Source organism: Phalacrocorax carbo, chromosome 8 (genome assembly GCF_963921805.1).
Source record: "Phalacrocorax carbo chromosome 8, bPhaCar2.1, whole genome shotgun sequence".
NCBI classification, from domain to species: domain Eukaryota; kingdom Metazoa; phylum Chordata; class Aves; order Suliformes; family Phalacrocoracidae; genus Phalacrocorax; species Phalacrocorax carbo.
Window position 1 is genome coordinate 30,930,605 of NC_087520.1, and position 19,275 is coordinate 30,949,879.

The window sequence follows — 19,275 nt, forward strand, 5'->3', positions numbered from 1 at the left end:
CAGAGTAAATTCCTTTTTATTTTAGTTAGCTCAGAATTCAAAAATTTTTAACATATTTAGCCGGGTCAAAATCTGAGAAAAAACATAAGCCTCTTGAAGAGGCTTTCATAAGCATGTGCTGGAGGAAATCTTCCATACAAGCAGAGAGCTACATTATATAGTCCTTCAAAAAGATTAGATCTTCTGTTAGTTAGTTTTATTTAAACTACATTAATCAGCAAAAATTTTACCAAAGTCTAAACATCTGAGTTCTATGCTAACTTCAGTGGAATTTTTCATACTAACTTCAGTGTGGTAATGATCAGAATCCAGTATTTACTACAAAGAAAATTAGGAAATTGTTTAAATATGTAAGGATTATCTACAAGTCTTTCTGCTAGAGCAACTTTTTATAGGTAACTATGAAAACTTGTTAGTGATCAGGAGAAAAGAAAGCTGTTCAAGCATCATTCTAATACACCTTATCTGATAATCATTAAATCATTTGTATCTTTCTCAGAAAAATTTATTCATATTGTCTTATTTTACCATCACCCATAGTCTTCTAGCACCTTACTAGTGTCTCTAGCACCTTTTAGAGACACTCATCTGGATCTAAACCCTGTATAGTTATCAGAAGCTGCTGAACAAAAACCCTGAAGTAGTGGACTTGGAAGACTGGTAAAAGAAGGGTTATGAATGTCATGTGAAAGTGACCCTAGATTTAATCAATGTTAATCTGACTATTAGAGAGCTTTAATAATTGAGCAGGAGTAATATTTTCCTGAAACACTCCTGCTGAGTCTCTTGACTAACTGAAGCAACTTATTTTTTGCCAACTGGATATAAGCAAAAATAGCTTTAAGGGAGAAAGGACACGGAACCAAATATTTTTGAGGTAGGATCCTCATAAACAGCCAACCCTGTAAGAAACTAAGATGAACTCTGCCTACTTTACTGTTATAAGTAAAGTGAAACACCAAATAGGAGACAGACTTTACATAGCATGCAGACTGGATTGGTGGAGCAGGTTGGGAAATGTTTCTGCTTATCCTATCTCATAAAGTAATATATACTATATATATATTATAGTATGTGTGTGTATATATATACATTACAATAATATATAAAGTAATGCAGGGGGAGATGGAAACTTTACCTATTTGATTCTTTAATGTAAATTAATTCTTTTACTTGTCAAAATTATATCAAAACCCCACTGGAAAGAACAGACTATTCTTTAAAAAAGTAAACAAAAAAACAAGACTGCTTTGATTTGAAATGAAAACAAACGGCTACAAAAGTATAGGCTTTCATTATTTTGGAGACCTTGGCATTCCTGTGGATATATTCATGAATTAATCATTGAAAACCTTAAACTCAAATAAATCATGCATTTTCCAATGCCAATGTTCTCTAAAGAGTATTGCAAATGGTTATTAAAGCATAGTTCTTTAAACTCCTTGCATCAGGAATCTCTTTCACACACAACTAACTGAAAGAAACGTGTGACATTAAAGTCCCGGTAATCTTGCAAAACCAAAGAAGACTGTGAGTAGACACTAGCAGTACGTCACCATGTAATAACAGTACTAAAATCTGTTAACAAAACTACTATACATATAGTAAACAGCAGGAGTTTTGGAATGCCAGGCAGCTTTTACATTATTAGCACTAATTAGCCAAATCAAAAAAAGATCAGGAAACACTTTAGAAGTGAAGACGAGTATACCTGTATTGCTGTGTCAAAATTACATTTCCAAACAACCAATTAGTAATTCAGCCCGATAAGCCATATGTAAAGTGGGACAGCTTCATTACAGTGGCTTCCTAATTAAAATATAAAGGCTGCTGATCATTGTATAATTAAACAACATGTCATGTGGTTACATCTGGCAATTGCAAGCAGCTAGGCCTAAAATCATTAATGACTAAGACGTCATCTAAATGAGTCCAGAGACCGTAGAACTACATTCTGACAGAACAGAGAGCATCCTATGGTCATTATGGAGATAATATGCTCCAAAGGGACTGTTATGTACAAAATGTTGAAGTTCTTTCTCTCAAAATGACTTTGACTTTTTTATATCCAGTCGTCTGACTAATTAGCCTAAAAGAAAAAGGCTAGCAGGGCTAATTAACTTCCAGCTACTGTAATCTAAATACGAAGCTGCAGAACCAAAGATTTTCCCTGTGGATATTCTTAAAGTTTTTCATAAGTTAAATCTCTGCTATTGAGAAATTATTTGTTAGGTAACCTTATGCCTTGATTGAGAATTCCTTATGTGGTTTCTCACTTCACAGAATGCCTGAGGAGCAAAGCCATTTGCAGCAATAGTTCTCGGTGTTCCCTATACCACAGACAGCCTATTCAGCCTTCACTGACGATGCACAGAAATACTAAGAATCAAACAGTGAATTTGTAGTACTGTGAATTTACTGGAGAATTTTTGGGGAGGGAATTTTTTTTCCAAAATAATAATGCCAGTCACAAGAGCATATATTGTGTAAATATACACACCTCTCCATCTATATTTTCAGTTTAAAAGTGTAATGGACAGAAGTAACGTTATTTCAAGTTCCTTTGAAAAGCAGAGTAGACAGGATCTTTTATAAGCAGCCAGAAACAGCATCTGTTCCACATCCCAGTCAATACCTTACAGTTCATTTGCTCTTCTTGCATCTCCCATGTGTATCCTTCACAGATACCTTTACTGCAACAGGGAATTCAGATGCCTTCTTTTGATCACTTTGATGCTAAAACTCATTCAAGGGCTTTGCCATTTGAAAGTAAATACCACTGGATCTAATTGAACTTAAAAGAAAACAACCTGGCAGAAAAATTAAGACATTCTCAGTATTTGCCAGATTTGCAAATAATAAGGAACATGTACATTTTTCTTGTTCCAAAACATCACAGACACTAGGCACAAAGTAAACCACCAAGATGAACACTAAAACTGAGAGAGACAACTCTGAAATAAAATATTATCTCTTCACAAACTTTGTAGTGGAAAACCCCTTTAAGTGTTCTTTCCAGCATCTTTACTATTCTCCCTCTCTCTCTCTTTAGCAATTCTGTGGACTTAGATGCAAAACTGATCCAGCTAAAATAATTCAACTTCAACCAGTGTTGGGTACTTGAGAAAGACAAGAAAGTGGCCAAATGCTTCTTTCTGATTACCAGGCTTGTACTTCACACAAGCAATTTGACTCAGAAAATGAAAACAAGAGTTACTTCCATTCTAACTAAATGATACATTTGCTCTTCAAGGTTTTTTTTATTTCTTGCAGCTTAAATTTTGTGTTGGTTCTACAGCACACTGTTATGATTGTTTTGATTATTCCTCTCCATTTCCAATCTAATAATTGCAATCAACATGATGCTAAGAAATCACCCTCAGTATTTCTTCTGTTGTCTCTAACACAACCTAAAAGTTTTGCTCTAGATAGATACATAACTCTCCTCTTTGAGCTTGCTGAAGAAGAGTAACCAACCATGTGTGATTACGCTGCAGATCTCTCTGGTAGAAACCTAACTCAGAAAATTATTACTGTAGGAAATAGTACTGTTTCCTCATTCAGCCTCTTGTTAACACTAACTTTTGGCCTTCTGTGTCTAACAGCTTTACTCCTTGCGAAGACTAGAGACCCTTAAATTAAGTTAAACAATGCTGCCAACTGAAAAATGGATTACAAGACTTTTAAATACTCTGCTATTCACAATGAAGATTACATACAGTCAAATTTCCCTCTTCTGAAAAAGGAAGTTCCTGGGAAAAAAGGTCTTATGGGATTTTTCTCTACTGGGAAACAATTACTTTCCCATGGATAAAATAGAAGAGGATGACGTATCTTTTTTTTTTATTTATTTCCATAAAGGGCAGCACTTAATAAAACGGTATATTCATAGTGATCCTTTTGATTCAAAGAGAATATGCGGACAGTGAGACAGCCTAATTATTAATGTACTTCTACAAAATAGCTAGTGAACACTTATAAATTCTCATTTGCATTCATGATCCACCATCAGGTCTGGACTTTCCATTTTCCATTTTAAAATACAGTAAAAAACTAATGCCTTTTTCTAAGGATCTAAGAGTATATGGTTCAAGTAGACTATGCACCTGAGGACTCTAAACAGCAAAGGTTTGTAAAGAGCAGACCACTGCTAACTTGTTTAGTAAAAGAGACAACTGTTGCTGGATAGGGTTAAGCCCACCATGGGGTTTACAAAGTATTCAGGATGCCAGTTCCTCTGTTTCCTCTATGAAGGTGTTTTATACCATATATTCAAATTACTGTTTTACACACACTATAAATGTGAAGTGTCAAATGAGATTCTTACAGCTGTATTAAGACCTTAATTTTAGAAATATAAAAAGTAATAAAATAAGTTTGACATCCTCTGTAGAACACGAATCTTTCATGCATCAACCTTTGCACAAGGTGTAACAAGCCGAAAGTTATCCTTAGCCAAATTATTTTCTCTTGTTCTGACAAGGGTCATGACTTTGCCCATTTCTGTATCCTATCATAATATAGAACACAGGGATGGTCCACAAACATGAGTAATCTGACAGGCCATCCTCCTCACCACTCCTGAGTTTCTCTGTTGAAATTTTTTTCCTATGTTTCTAACTGATAAGCAATTAAGACAATAGAGTTTCAGAAATTCCTGGAATTCCAACAGGGACTATCAATCAGATGATTACAGTGTAGTAGTACATATTCTTTGTCCAAACACTCCTCTACATCATATAGATTTTCAGAGAGGGCTCAGAAGTAGAGAAGGGGCAGGGCATGTCACATAGCCAATCAAATCTTTTATCTGCCCTCTGCATGGTATGAAAGAACAGAAATCTGCATGCACATGATCTAAGGATGGAGAACGTGTATTTTTAAATCTTACAGTTGAATTAAGAAAGTATGAGGTAGGGCTACATATTTTCTCAGTTTAAGGATGGAAAGAGATGTCAGAAAATCTCAAAATCTTTAAAATAGAAGGGAAGAATTTTAGTAAAGGCCAGGAGCATTCAAGTTTCTGAGAGTGGTTTTTAAGAAGCAAGTCAATGGACAGCAGTTACAGAAAATATCAGAGTTGCCTAACAATGCCAGTACATTTATTACCACAGCACTGTCACAATCCCAATATTATGTCCATTACTAACCATGATACTTTTCAGATATATCTGTCAATATTGTTACTTCATGATGCTGTGATACTTTGTTGTTGCTGTTGTGAAAGATTCAAATGTTATTACCCATTGTTCTTCATAAACAAATAAAATAATACAAATCTTCTCAAAGCAAAGATCAAAAGGGGAAGAAAGCAATAGCACTAAAGAAGAAGAAGAAGAGATATCTATTGCAACAAGTACAGGACACGATTTCTGATCAATAAATTTTCAAAGGATAGCAACAGAGTAGGAATGAAGGAAGGAAGAGAAAGGGAGACAGAGAAGAATGACAGAGATTATGGGGAGGGAGAGAGAACAAACTGTGGTAAGTTACACGGCAATTGCTATGGCTCCAGGTAACAAATAACTGGTCTGTGAGTTCAACAAACCATCAGATGTGCTTAGTTTGTAATAGACATATCATATTATCACTCTCTGTCTGAGATCACAGCTAAAGTCTGACTCTTAAAAAGTCTGACTCAGTCTTGGAATTCTTTAGGTCACTCCCAGAATCAACCAAGATAGCAGCCATTATTTAACATGGAGTTAAATGCCAGACCAGTAAAATAAATTTGCACTTAATTTTAAATATTAGGGTATGATCAGACATGCTTTTTCTTCTTTATATTATTCACTTTTTTCACCACAGTTTACACTGCTGGGAACAATCCAAGAGCTGGCAACATTTCAGTTAAAGCCTGGCAGACAAGCCTGTCCTTTCCCTGTTCCATGCAACTACTCTTTCAGTTTTGATTGCATCAGTCATGCCACAGCTAATTAATGTTATACTACAAACAGATTAAAAAATTAAATATAAAACCATGATGAACAGATGGATATGTGCCTTTTCTATATAATGTATTATTTGCAGTAAACCATATGAATTCTCATGCCTATTAGAGGCACCTGAATGAAGTTTTCCTTCATTCATCTGCAGCAACTAGATATGCTTATTATGTACTATGCATAACTGGCTTTGAAAGCAAATGTGTGATATATGTCACTGTGTGCATTTCATGATACAAATGCATGTCTTTTCTCGTTCTCATTAAAACTATAGCAGGCCAACTCCATTTAATGAACTTTTATAAGAAAAATGTAGCAGCCCTTCTTTTCCTAATTATGATGACAGTAGTGAACCACAGCACTAACAAGGTTGTGAGACTTCACCTGATACATGAAATCACTAAGCTGACTGGGAAAGGTTCATATCAGACGCGTTTCACTCAAAGCAGGAACAAACTACTTTGTGTTGCAAAAAAAGCTCAGAATGAGAGATGTGTTTCCATATTTTTCTTCTGAGTGTCAAAAGTTTGTTCTCTTGCTGTTTGTTCTTTTTCCCATGGTACACTAGAACACTGAAATTCTGGTATCCAAATAAGAACATACATTTTGGCTCTGATACAAAGCTTTCTAGAGAGCTAAGGAAGTTACCAGTAAAAGCTATAGCCTGTTACGTCCATTTCTTCCCCACTATCATTCTTGTATAAGCTAACTCCACAGAACTGCTAAAATCCTCAGATAGGAAAGAACTAATGAAAAATACATATACATAATTAAAAGCAACTGCAATAGAATTTCACCTGCCCCTCAGGGGTGGAGCAACCATAAAAGTTCTGCATTTATATCTCCCCTATTTGAATCTTTTCAGTCAAATTCCTAATAGCAATCTGCACTCATTGACTTTTCAGAAGGATTAGTAAACGAAGTATACCAACATGATGGTTCCAGGCAGGGTAGAGTCATGAGGGACCAGAAGAAAAACTCTGAATTTTCAAAGTATGGCTAAATCATAATTCTTTGCAGTGAAGGTACAGACTCCTGTAAGAAACCACCTGTTTCAGAATCTAAACCTTCCCAAAGGCAGAGAAATCTACATGAAGTCATTCAATTAATCAGAAACTGTTAGCACTGGCAACATTGCAAAATGTAAACAATAAATTACAGTGCATAATTTCTCTATAAAACTAAGAATTCTTAAAGCATATTGAATATAGAAAAAAGCCAGAAGGTAAACTTACAAGAAATTTAGCAATAGAATTCAAGTTTGTTCTGAGGAAGCTATATATGCTACAGGGCTGATGATAGCATTTTTTTCTATCTACATTCACTCTTTCTAAAAGGCCAGGGTCATTGATCCAAAATCTGTTCTCAGTTAAAGAAGGAAAAACTCATTGCTGTCCAAGCACAAGATACAGTAACCAACAAAGATTTCCTTTATACCTGGATTCCAGATAATATATTTAGGGTAAACACCCTAAGCGCTCCTTTGCATCTTTCCATCAACGTTTCTCAAACATTATCACAGAAAACAAATCTTATTAGATGCAGTACATAAGAAAACAACACACTTTAGACGGTTAAGTAAATGGGCAATTCACAACATTGCAATACATTTTTACCAATAATTTTTCTGAAATCAAACAGAATGTTACCAACTCTTCTGAGATCACAGGTGATACAGAGATGTTTTTTTCTGAGGATTTTTATTAAGAAGTAACAAAAATGAAAAATTAAAAACCCTTCTTTAGCATACCTAACAGGCAATTTCACCAAGTTAAAAGTTTGCAAACAGATGGCAGAAGAAGATTTTTGCATAAAATATGTGAAATAAAAGGAACGTGAGTGGGGATACTTCCGCATTCTTATATGTAATACCTTGCCACCTCAGTCATATCTTGAATGCTAGCTGAAAATATAACAGATATGTTAGTGGTTGGACTCGATGATCTTAAGGGTCTTTTCCAACCTTTATGATTCTATGATTCCATGCATTTAATTGCAACCCATTCAAATATGAAACATTAGATATGAATGTTCATACAAAACTTCCAGCATTTCAACACATTAAAATATCAGGATAATTCTAATGTACATGCAGATTTTATGCTACTGTAATCCCATTGGTTTTATGGGTTTGTAATTTTTTGCATAGCAAAAGTTGTAATGAAAACATTTGCTGACAACACTAGGCAAAGAGGACAGAGAAAACCCTGAAACATACTATGTACAATTAATACCTTTTACCCCTGAAAAATACTATTCATCATAGTACTTTCAAGACCATTCCTATGAATGTAATCTATTATTTCCTTTTGGTATTCAGATTAGCTATTCAGAAGAGTGTTGTATTGACACTGTCCAATGCCTGAACAGAATGATTTCAGATCATTTTGGCAACAGCATTTACTAAAAAATGAATTGACCATTTCAAGGCATCAAATAAAACAGAATTTGGTCTGTACTGTACCTCTTTATGGACAGAATGCCCCAAAGCACTTTGTAACCCAGTAACTTACTGACAGCACAGTGAGCACAGGAAAATGTGGCAGCCGGAATGCTCTCAGCAGGAGCACGGATTTATTCACAAGCAACAGAAATTCTTTTATTGAGAAGAACCCAGATTTTATTTCTGTTGTTTTCCACAAGAAAGACCCAAGACAGGTTCTTCTTCAACAAGAAAATGATCCTCTTAGATTCTTCACATCAGATGTGTTAACTGGTTTCAGTTAGAAGACACATTACTTCACACCACCTAACAGAATATTGCAAATGGAAGGCTGAACAAAATTGTAGTGTAAATAGTATTAAATGTAGGGATTCTAAGGCAACAGTGTAACCTACACTGTTCTGCTGATACCATTTTGTCTTCTGGAGTCTGAAAAAAAATATATATAACCCGGGTGATGTTTCTATAGATGATAAAATTCCCAGTGCAGACTCAATATAATTTACATCAGTCAGTAAAATGGGAAATGTATGCCAACCAATATATTTATGTGTATATATACGTAGACATATATTGCTAGCACTTGTTACCTCACAGTTCCCTCATACCTCACAGCTATGATACAAGAAACACTAGAACATAACTGGCAGAACTGAAATAACAGAATTGACACTGACAGTCACATTAGAATCATTCATTCAAACTCTTACACATTTCTTGACAAGACAAATACAGCCACAAATTTTTGAAAGGGGGAATGTTTCAGATTTTGTCATGCATTTATCTTCATTGTAAATATCAACAACTACAAAGTTTTAGCCTCAGGGATGTGTACTTAGCTGCCACTTCGGTGGAATTAGGATAACATGCTTGTTTTACCCTGCCCACAGAAGCGATTATTTCAAAGGCCAGCTTCACCCCTTCCGCTCACATTCCCTCTTTTCCACTCTATCCATAGATCACTCAAATTGCTGTTTTTATTTCATCTGAAGTGAATCTTCTGTACTGTCTGACCTTGCAACAAGTTGGTTTGTTTTTGTGAACGGAGACATTTTTATTGCCAGCTCCAACCAGGTTCCTGAAAGTAGAAGCATTACTTTTGTAGCACAGGACAGACATCCTAGAGCATTACCATGGTTTAACATTGTTACCTCCATGTAAAATATCCACCTCTAGCACGTGTTGCATTCATGGTAGGAGTCCGAGGAGTGGCTGGGGGAGATCCTACCATTGAGTCACGAGGTTCAGACAACCCCCTTGCTTTATAAACTCTTTCTCCATGAGGAGTCTAGGTGCAGCTAAGTCCAGTCTTTGTCTCAGACTTGGTCAATGGTTTGTTTTCTAAGGGTTGTAGAAATAACCACTCATCAGAGTATTTGTTGTTAGTAACTAATTTGGCAGATGCCCAATTTAACATTATAAGGCCGGTCGCGTTCAGTGAGAACTATCACAGCTAGATTAATGAATAGTGCAATTTATTAAAGCAACAGATACACAGGTTTTTTGGATTACTGGTGATAAAATTGTTGGCTACAAGACACACACAAATACTAAGAAAATTAACAACACTGCTAGGCTACAAGTGCATTAAGCAAATATGAAGCTACTCTAATGCACTGGAGATTTGAACAGAAGCTATAGAGAAGTTTCTAAGTTTTCACAGGGAAACACTTGGTATAACCAAGCATTCAAATCTTACCCAAAGGCGTCGCAGTGGGCGGGAAGCCCGTCAACTGGTCCCAGAAGTCAGAGTGGTACGTGATGGCATATTCCCTAACACTCTCTTTCTCTTCACACATTTTATACTATTTTTTATCTTTCACGTGGAGCTTGAGTGACTCTAGTCATACATACCTTTATTATGATTGTTGTAAAATTTCCTCATTTTACTTTAAAAGGTGTAGACTAGAAAAATGCAAAGCACATGCTCAGTGAAGGGTGGTTGCACCTTAGAGGCGGGTAGCTTTTGGGGTGGAGGTGTGTTTTGGTGTTATAATGATATTATAATGAGCAAAGTTCACCAGAAGGACAGCATTTTGTCAAAGGTATGATGGACTGTTGGCCCAGGGTGGCAAATATGCAGTGTACCCGCTCCATGGTACCTCAAGTTCCCATTTATCACAGAGCCTGGCCACGACGCCTCCACACCACTCCACCCTCCGGACAACTCCTCTTAGAGTCGGTGCACCAAGTTCTCCTGGCATTGCCGACATCTATGGTTACTAGGGAACTTCCGTGGAATGGATTCCTCGCATATCAGCTGCACTCCACCCTGAAAGCTTCTTCAGTGCTGTACCTTTTCTAAAAACATACGTTTAATTTCTAAGTCACCTCCAATGATTATTGCACAGCATGTAATGGAATTAACATCACTTAGTGCAGTGTATCCACTAAGGGTCACAAACAGCGCTCTAGGATCTAATGGGAGCCTTCTGTTATGCCAGTGCTGGCCAAATCATTATTTGTTTTTTTTTGCTAGTATAATGTATCTTCACCTCAGTGCTGCAACCAAAATCAATTACTTGGCTTCCCCCAGGGCTACAAACTGAGGCAGCTTCAAAATGAGGGTGGCTTATATTAAATATATTTTAATTACTGTCTTCTGCATCCATAAGAGTAAAGGTGGTTCTGTTAATCAAGGACAATGAATTTTCCTTCGCTCAGATCAGTAGTAAGTCCACGTTGGACTTTCACAGGAAGAAATAACTGTTCATTTTTTTTTTAAATAAAATATACAACTGCTTGCTTAAAAACTATGAACATCCATGGAAATTGGGAATCATAGTTCTGTAAACACAAGTTGCACCCAGATTTTCAACTATCTCCTGGCTGGTTTTATTATTTTTACAAAATAAGAGCTATTAATTCATTCTGATCTGCAGAAATTCAAGGTTTGTGCAGAGGACTATAATTATAAGCTGAAAAAGGGCACTGTGCTTATTCTTTCAGGTTTTATTTTCAAACTCATTTTCATATTTATTTAAATTTTTCGATGTGCCTAAAGACATACCTGTGACTTATTTGACTCCAACTGAAGAACCGGAACAATACCCATACTTTAGCTGAATGAAACCTGTCAAGCTTGAGTTCAAATTCATCCCAGCTTTCTCAACAAGTAGAATAATTCCTAAATATCAAGTTTTTGCAGCTAAAAAGTAAATCAAATGGACCTTCATAATGTCATGAAGGTACAGAAGAATGAGTACAAGAATTTGTGAAGTCAAGAACCCTTTAAACAGTGCTGTTTGGTATAAAGCATGACAATACCAGAGAATATTGAGAGTGTGATTCTACTGCTCACTCTTCAAATATGCTGGACTAGAGAAGACCAAAGCAGATTTTGCTGTCGTCAGTTTAGTACTCAATGTAAATTAAATAGTCGTTTAATTGAACTTTCATACTTCCTTTTTTTCAGACCTGGAAAAATATTGCTTGACGGAAGATAATTGCTTAGTTAGTTGTGGGTTTTTTTTAAGGAAATATCTGCAGTCACTGCACCTCTTGATACTGCTATGCAGCATTAGTACTATGTTTCTATCCCTATTTGTAATACTATATGTTAAACTTAGGCCTGATCTTGAGGGAATTACAGGTCATATACCACTGTCACTCAGAAAATGCTACTCTTAAGTAATACAGTTTAAAAAAAATCAAAAACTAATCCAAGGTTAAAAATGTCAACCTGAAGGGAAAGAAGGTAAAGGAAGAAACAGTGGACATGATTATTTAAAAATTAAAAGTAAAGTCTCCCTAGAGATGGTGAAAGTAGGAAGGAGAGCATCATTTCACTTCTGTACGTTTTAAAATAAAACAATCATGTAGGCGTATTTGGAGGACAGTCCATTGGCTAAAAAAAAGCTACTGGGCAGCTAATGGGTAAGATGATTAGGAAGTCTAGAACAATTCTGAAAATGATCAGAGGCAGAGCTTAAGTCACCTGGACATTTTTTAATATACTTTAGCCAAATCTAAGCTTCATTTTCTCCAGCCCTGTATGACAACTAACTGGGGGGTTTGAGGCTTGTATATTAGCTGTCTAAATAGTTTTGTTATTTCAGGATTAACTCATTTTTCCTCAGTCAGTTAGGTGATTCTGACTTTTCTTTTTTTAAATAAGGCCTCATCATTAAAACAAATACATTAAAAGCAGTAGGGAAGGAGAGAAAATTCTTCTAAAACTATTCAGGTCATGGTCCTTTTATGGAGCTTTCCAATTCTAGAACTCCATGTCTTTTGCTATTCTAGAACTACAGTGGAAAAAAAGATTCATGCCCAAAGTATCCTACACCCTCTGACAATCGGTACACTTCATATACCAATAGTATCCTGCAGAGTAACTTCAGTGCATCTAAGAAAATGTAAAACCTTTGGGTTAATAATTCATTCTGAAAAGTCTATGGTTTCGTGCAGTGTATATCCAGGTGATACTATACTTAACATAAATTAAAAATGTCAGCTTTTTAAAAAAAAAAAAAAAGAGGAAGCATTTCTGCCTTTGTTTTAAGTGTGAACCCTGGAATAATTTATTCATAGTACCACAATAAACTGTCAGCTATCTTGACAACTAAAAATTAAGTGTACTGCATCCTTGGAAATTCCCAGAAATTTTTTTTTGTGTTACAAAAAGAATAGAGAGAAAAGACAACACATTGAAACCCACAGCCAGACCCCACGTGCACAGGAACTTCATTCAGATGCCACTGCATTAGGATCTGTAGAGCCCTTAAGTCATAACAACCTATCAGAAAAAAATCACCTGAAGTGATCTCAGCATATCTAAAAAAGTTTAACTGTCCTTTTGAAGCAGTAATTCAAGTATTTAAACTCAGAAAAAAATCTTGACAGAAAATACAAGGAAAAAAGCATGTTAGTAGAAGAGAAACTGCCTTAATTGGGTAGTTAAGAGCATTCGATAGGATTATGAAAAGGCAAAACTGTCAGAATGCAATTCTCCTGGCCACAGGCCAAAGCAGCACAGATTTTAGAGGAGAAAATAAACCACCACAATTAGTACAGTGTCTCCCACACAAGATAATTCCAAAACAGTTCAAAGATTTTTACTTTTATTTGTATAAGTGGCAATTTTCACTCACTTTATAGTTTCCCACTGAATTTCTGCACCATTTAAGTCTTTGCCTATAAAAGGGAATATGCCCAATGAAATGCCACTGATAGCCAGCAGCACCAACACATATCTCCAGTGCGGACAAGCAAATACTCTCATTTCATTTCACCAGAAGAATTTATTCTTGTTTGATTCATTCCACTCATGAAAAGTATCTGTACCAGAAGCTGCATCTGTTTAGGTACACCAATGACTCAGCTGCAGTTGCAGCAAATGTCCACCACAGAAAAGCTTTGGATTTATTAGAGGTAACAGGTCAGCAGCTGCTCCCTGCTGTGAGACTTTTATTCATCTTCAGCTACCAAAGTGCTTCTCTTCTCCACATGAGCTACAACTTTCTTTTTCCCCAAACACTAACCAGCAGTTTTTAAAGGCTAACCATGCTTCTGACCTAAAAAAAACCTGCTGTAAGTAAGGAGAAACTTACCAGGAAGGGAAGATAGAATGGAGATCCTGATACCTGTTCAGCGCTGCCAAGACTGATTTTATTTAAAAAAATAAAAAAATTTTCATTACTTTATATAAGCCCTGCAAACCTGTCAGTGGAAAGAGGACATTTCCACTTAGTAAAATGAAGAGTCTCATGAAATACCTTCATGTCTGCTGCCCCTGACAAGTAAGGAAGCTTTTTCTTTTCCCCCTGTACATGGCAAACGTATTTCTAAGTATTCTGGCATTATAACTTCTATATCAAAAGGGAACAAAAGAACACATGAGAAAAATGAGGTTGTATGTTCACATATCAGGGCGCAGAGCTACATTTCAGTCGACCTTAGCCTACCAATATTTTGTTAATTTGTTGGTTTATATTTATATAATTTTTTTTATATTTTGCATGCATGTATGTATTGTACGTATGTCTTATCCACATCAGACATCACATGTCATGCAGACAGTGTGCTCATTGTTCTTTCAGCTTCTTTCATTTGATCAAAGAAAAAAAATATTTGAATTATGAAAGAGGCTTCAGAGCTATATGTTTGATAGTATCTGCCATTTGTCACAATCCAACACATTCTGAAAAAGGACATGAGGGATGAAAGTCCAGGAAACCCGCAATGCACATGTAGGACTAACATCTTCAGATAGTATTCCTCCTTCCATTCCCTTCCCTCCCACTACAACATGACTTTCTCAATCAACATAGGAAAGATACATTGACAGCAAAAGAAGCAGCAACTATGTTAGCAGCATTTCTGTTGGGTCTACAGGGACAACTTCTTTCAAGCAGATGAAACACATGGCATTCCTGTATTTCTCTTGATCCTTGTAGTCAAGGCAGCATTTCTTCAGTAGGAGGCATCCAAGACAGACATTTCAGAAGAAATATTACCTGTCTTGTGAAGAGTCCCAGGATTTTTTCCTATATTGTTTTATTATAACTGCACATTAAATATTAATACCTGCAAATACGACAGACAAAAAAGCCTCTTGACTTACTCTGAGGATGGCTGCAAAGTAGGAACCGTGGCATTTTGCAGTATATGTCTCTCATCTGTACCACTTCCAGTGGTAGACTAATGCTTTTAAGTGACAGGTAGTATCCTTGCATTTTCTGTCCCTTATTGGAGATTTTCAATTTCCAGGTTGGAATTTCCAAATGCAACAGTTCTGATAACATTATCAGATATCCAGAATTCTGGGGGAAACAGCTGCTGCACAAAAACAGATCATCTTTTTATTTAATGTTTATGAGTCAAATACACATGCTCATGGCATGCAGAAACATTTCTATCTTTTCAAATTTCAAATGTCCATAGGTATTCTAATAACTGATCAATATGCAAAGTAACAGTTTATTATCATTAGCTGAAGAATTTTCCCTTGGTTCAAGTGGAAGCTACCATACCTTGACAGTCCAACACTGTGAAGAGGATTACCATGCTTAGGATATGGTATCTGTTACAAACATTTAATTTGGTACAACATATTACAGTATGAATAATAGCTTAGTATGATACATTTTCTTGGTTCACCAACAACCAGCACACCCTTCATTTTTCACACAGTCCTTCTGTTCTCAAATACAGCAGCTCAGCCTATTAAAAAATAATCTTTTTTAATGTCACATGTGTGACATTTAAAAAAAAAAGAGTATTTCCTTTCTTCTTTCCTTTTTCCATAAGTATCACTAGAATAATTTATTCTTCCTTAACTCATATTTAAGCACATTCTACTCAACTTAGCTGTAGTGTATGAAACTAGTATAAATTATGGTATCTGCAATTCTTACTATTGCATCTTTGTTATGTAAAATAATTCAAATTTAAGAGAAATTGTACAAAGTATATCTATTCAACACAGGCTGCAGAAAGATTTTTTAAATTATCCTTCTAAGACTGTAAGGAATCTAGTTACTGTGACAATCCTTCTTTATCTGTTGCGTGGATTCATAATATTCTACCCGTCTCTTAGCTAGAACTAGCCAGCAAGGCCTAAGCTAATCCACTAGCTGCTTTTTTGTTGGAAGCAAGCTCAGCCAAAAGACAACTTTGAGTAAATGAAGAAGTGAAGATTCAAATACTAGCACAAATTACAGACACTGGCAGCCTCTTTAGTTGTTAAACAATGACTCTAAAATTAGGAGCAGGTCTGAAAGTACCATCAAGTAGCCCTTAGTGTTATGAAGACCAAATATACTGATCATGGGTGGTCCTGCCATGTAAATTATGTAAGTACACGTGTATTTTCTATATAAGTTTTCATGTGAAGGGCCTATAAATGCTTTGAGTTCCTACAGCTGCACGACTTAACATTCTTTTCTTCCCAAAACATTAAATCCAGGCTGAAAAATATATCTTAGAATCTTACCAAACATTAGTACTCTTCCAAAATAGCATTACATAACTTTTATTTCTGTTCAAGCTTTTCTGCCTTTTAACTTGCACATACTTCATAAATACTGGTCACAGCATTGATTCATCTGTTCTCTATATTAGCTTTTCCAGTCTACACCATGCTGATTTTGAAGTACATGTTAAAAATTGCTGTTGGTTTTTGCAGTGATAAGAGATGTTTTGCCTAGGAGATGTGTTATGAAAACACTGGCCTTGAGCGTTATCAGTTATTTGGGTCTTGCATGGAACCCATTACTGTACTTTGGCTACCACCTCATGGAGACAATTAGCAATTATACCTCCTCCTCTGAGAGGTTTTTTTTATGGAGGAAATACATGATGGCACCTTAGCTACCATCTTATATAATGTCTCCTCCTTCATTACAACAACTTTTCAGTATCCTGAACATCCTTGGGTAGTCAAGATACATCTGTTGATATTGCTTTGGCAGACGATTTCAGTTCTGTCTAAGGTTAATAAGCAATTTAAGAATATCATCCAGAGATCTGCCCCAAGACTCAATAGCTATGCGTGGCAGGGTATGTGGGATAGTATGGGCAAATGCCTAAGACAGTGGGCACCCCCTGTGATGTGGGACTTCACCCCTGAACAAGTGCAGAATCCTGAAAAATTAGTAGAACGTTTGGAGGAAGTATGCTGTCACCCTGGCAATTCCAGAGAGATACAAATCACTGCAATGTGCTGGGGCCTGGCCCATGCCTATTGAGCCCTGTTTAACACTATTCAGTACCCCCAAGGGGAAAAGAAGGCCTCTGGATCTAGAAAGACAAAGACAAGGAAAGCGACAAGCACTGTGGCCACTCAACCCCCCATGACAGACACTGCAGCTACTGCAACCCCAGTGACAAGCGTTGCAGCTGGATCAGAGGACCAACCCATGCCAGTATCAGTCATAAAAATATTTTTATGTGATTATTGCTATGATAAAAACAGGTCCCAATATCAAAATTTAATAAGGCTTGAGATGGGCAAAAGAGAGATTCAGTGTTCTGGTCTTACTGAGGGTCACAAGCCTGAATTGTTCTACCTGAAAAATCCTACCCTGAAAACAAAACATACTTTATGAAATCAGCCTATACCTCACGGCCCACACCCCACCCAAACATATTTGATGAATCAGCACTTCTTCACCAAGGAGAAAAAAATTAAGTACTCATAGTATACACAGTTAAAAAGTATATTCTTTTTCTTGCTTGAAGAGCATGGAGAGTAATGACTTGCTATAAATTTGTTCTTCAATTACAAACCAAAAAGCAGCATAAACATTTAATGCAAATTTAAAAACAGTGCTTTAAAATAAAAACCTTAAAACCTTTTCACTGAAAATTTAAAAATAATGAGGTTTTATAAATAACATACATATACATTGTAAGTGAATGGCAATGGCTACAAAAAACCAATTTATTTACATGCTGCTAGTTGTTTAATTGCCTTTAAAATGTCTTTAAAATTTAATTTTAAAATGTTTTCCTGATCACAATTACTTAGCAAGTAAATATTATGAGTATGAATACGTTGTTTGCTTTGTTTCCACATTTCATAAACTTTTTATGCATTTAGACATTCCAGGATTTATATTTACTGGTTTGAAATCTATGTGAAGGACCAAATATCCTGTGTTACAAAAATTGACTAACACATCAAACAAACAAAAAAATGTTTGTACTGTTTAAAAGACATAATCAGAGGATAAAGAACTGAGCTCAGAAAATAAGTAAATTAGATTTATATTTTGCATGTAAAGATCACTGATATCAAGTGCTCGCTTGCCTCAATTTATCTTAAGCAGAAGTGAGGGTAATGGCCTTACAAAAGAGTCTAAAAGTGATAAATTACTTCTTATTGTATGAAGTCAAAGGTTAAACTTATTATTGCTCACCATAGTCCAAACTTAACCCCAGGACTAATGCCATAAACAAAAAAGGAAATTCAGTTAGCACACATAAAGCACTGGGATAATATCTCTGAAGAATTACAAAAGTGAAATGATGCCCCCTACTGCTTCCAGAAAATGTTTCTGTATAAATAGGGTTTTTCGGTTCAAAGGGAAATTACCATGTAAACCCAATGAACATGTATTTTCAAACTAACCAGTGCTCATTAGCATGACATATGCCGAGGACAATTTATTTTTTCTCTGGCTTTTAATTAAAATATATGAAGGGCCTTGCCTTGTAGAGAAAACTCTCAGGAACATAAACTGCTAGAGTGAATATATAATCTAAGTTTCTCAGAAGTTATGTATTTGGGTAAAGGAAATATGAAGATTTAATTCAATATTTTTTCTTGATGTATTTCTGAATAAAACAAATTTCAAATATATATATACTATTATATAGTAAGATATTTTTCAAATAGTAAAGTTGATAGGATTGATTTTGCTGTCAGCTAGTAAGTTGACACAATTCATTAACAGCTAAGAGATCACACAATGCCTTTGAGTTGTGGAAGACCACAGTTCAATTCCCAACTCAGTTGTTTAGCTCTGGTATCACAGCTATTGTTGTAATGAATTTCCTGATGGGCAGGTAAAGTAACAGGATTATTGTTTGAAATACTTTTCAGGGAAGGAAAAAGCTCAAATACTAAAGAGCCGTTACCAAAGTCTCTTTTATTTATTCCACTCTAAAGCCACAATAGACCCGATGATATTGATACTGCTAACTCCTGATTTCCACCACTGTAAGTGAAAAATAACCCCCAAATTCTTAAAGGTATTTGGAAAGAATCAACTTCTCTATTTCAAAGTAAACTAGTTACCTAAATATATTTTGGGTATATTATTGCCTTTGATGGTCTAATCTTCAGCACCCTTGAGATGATAGTTAAAAATATCAAATCTTGAAATTGCTATCACCTATCTTTGTTCAAGGCTTGCACAGTGAAACGGCTACAGTTCACAA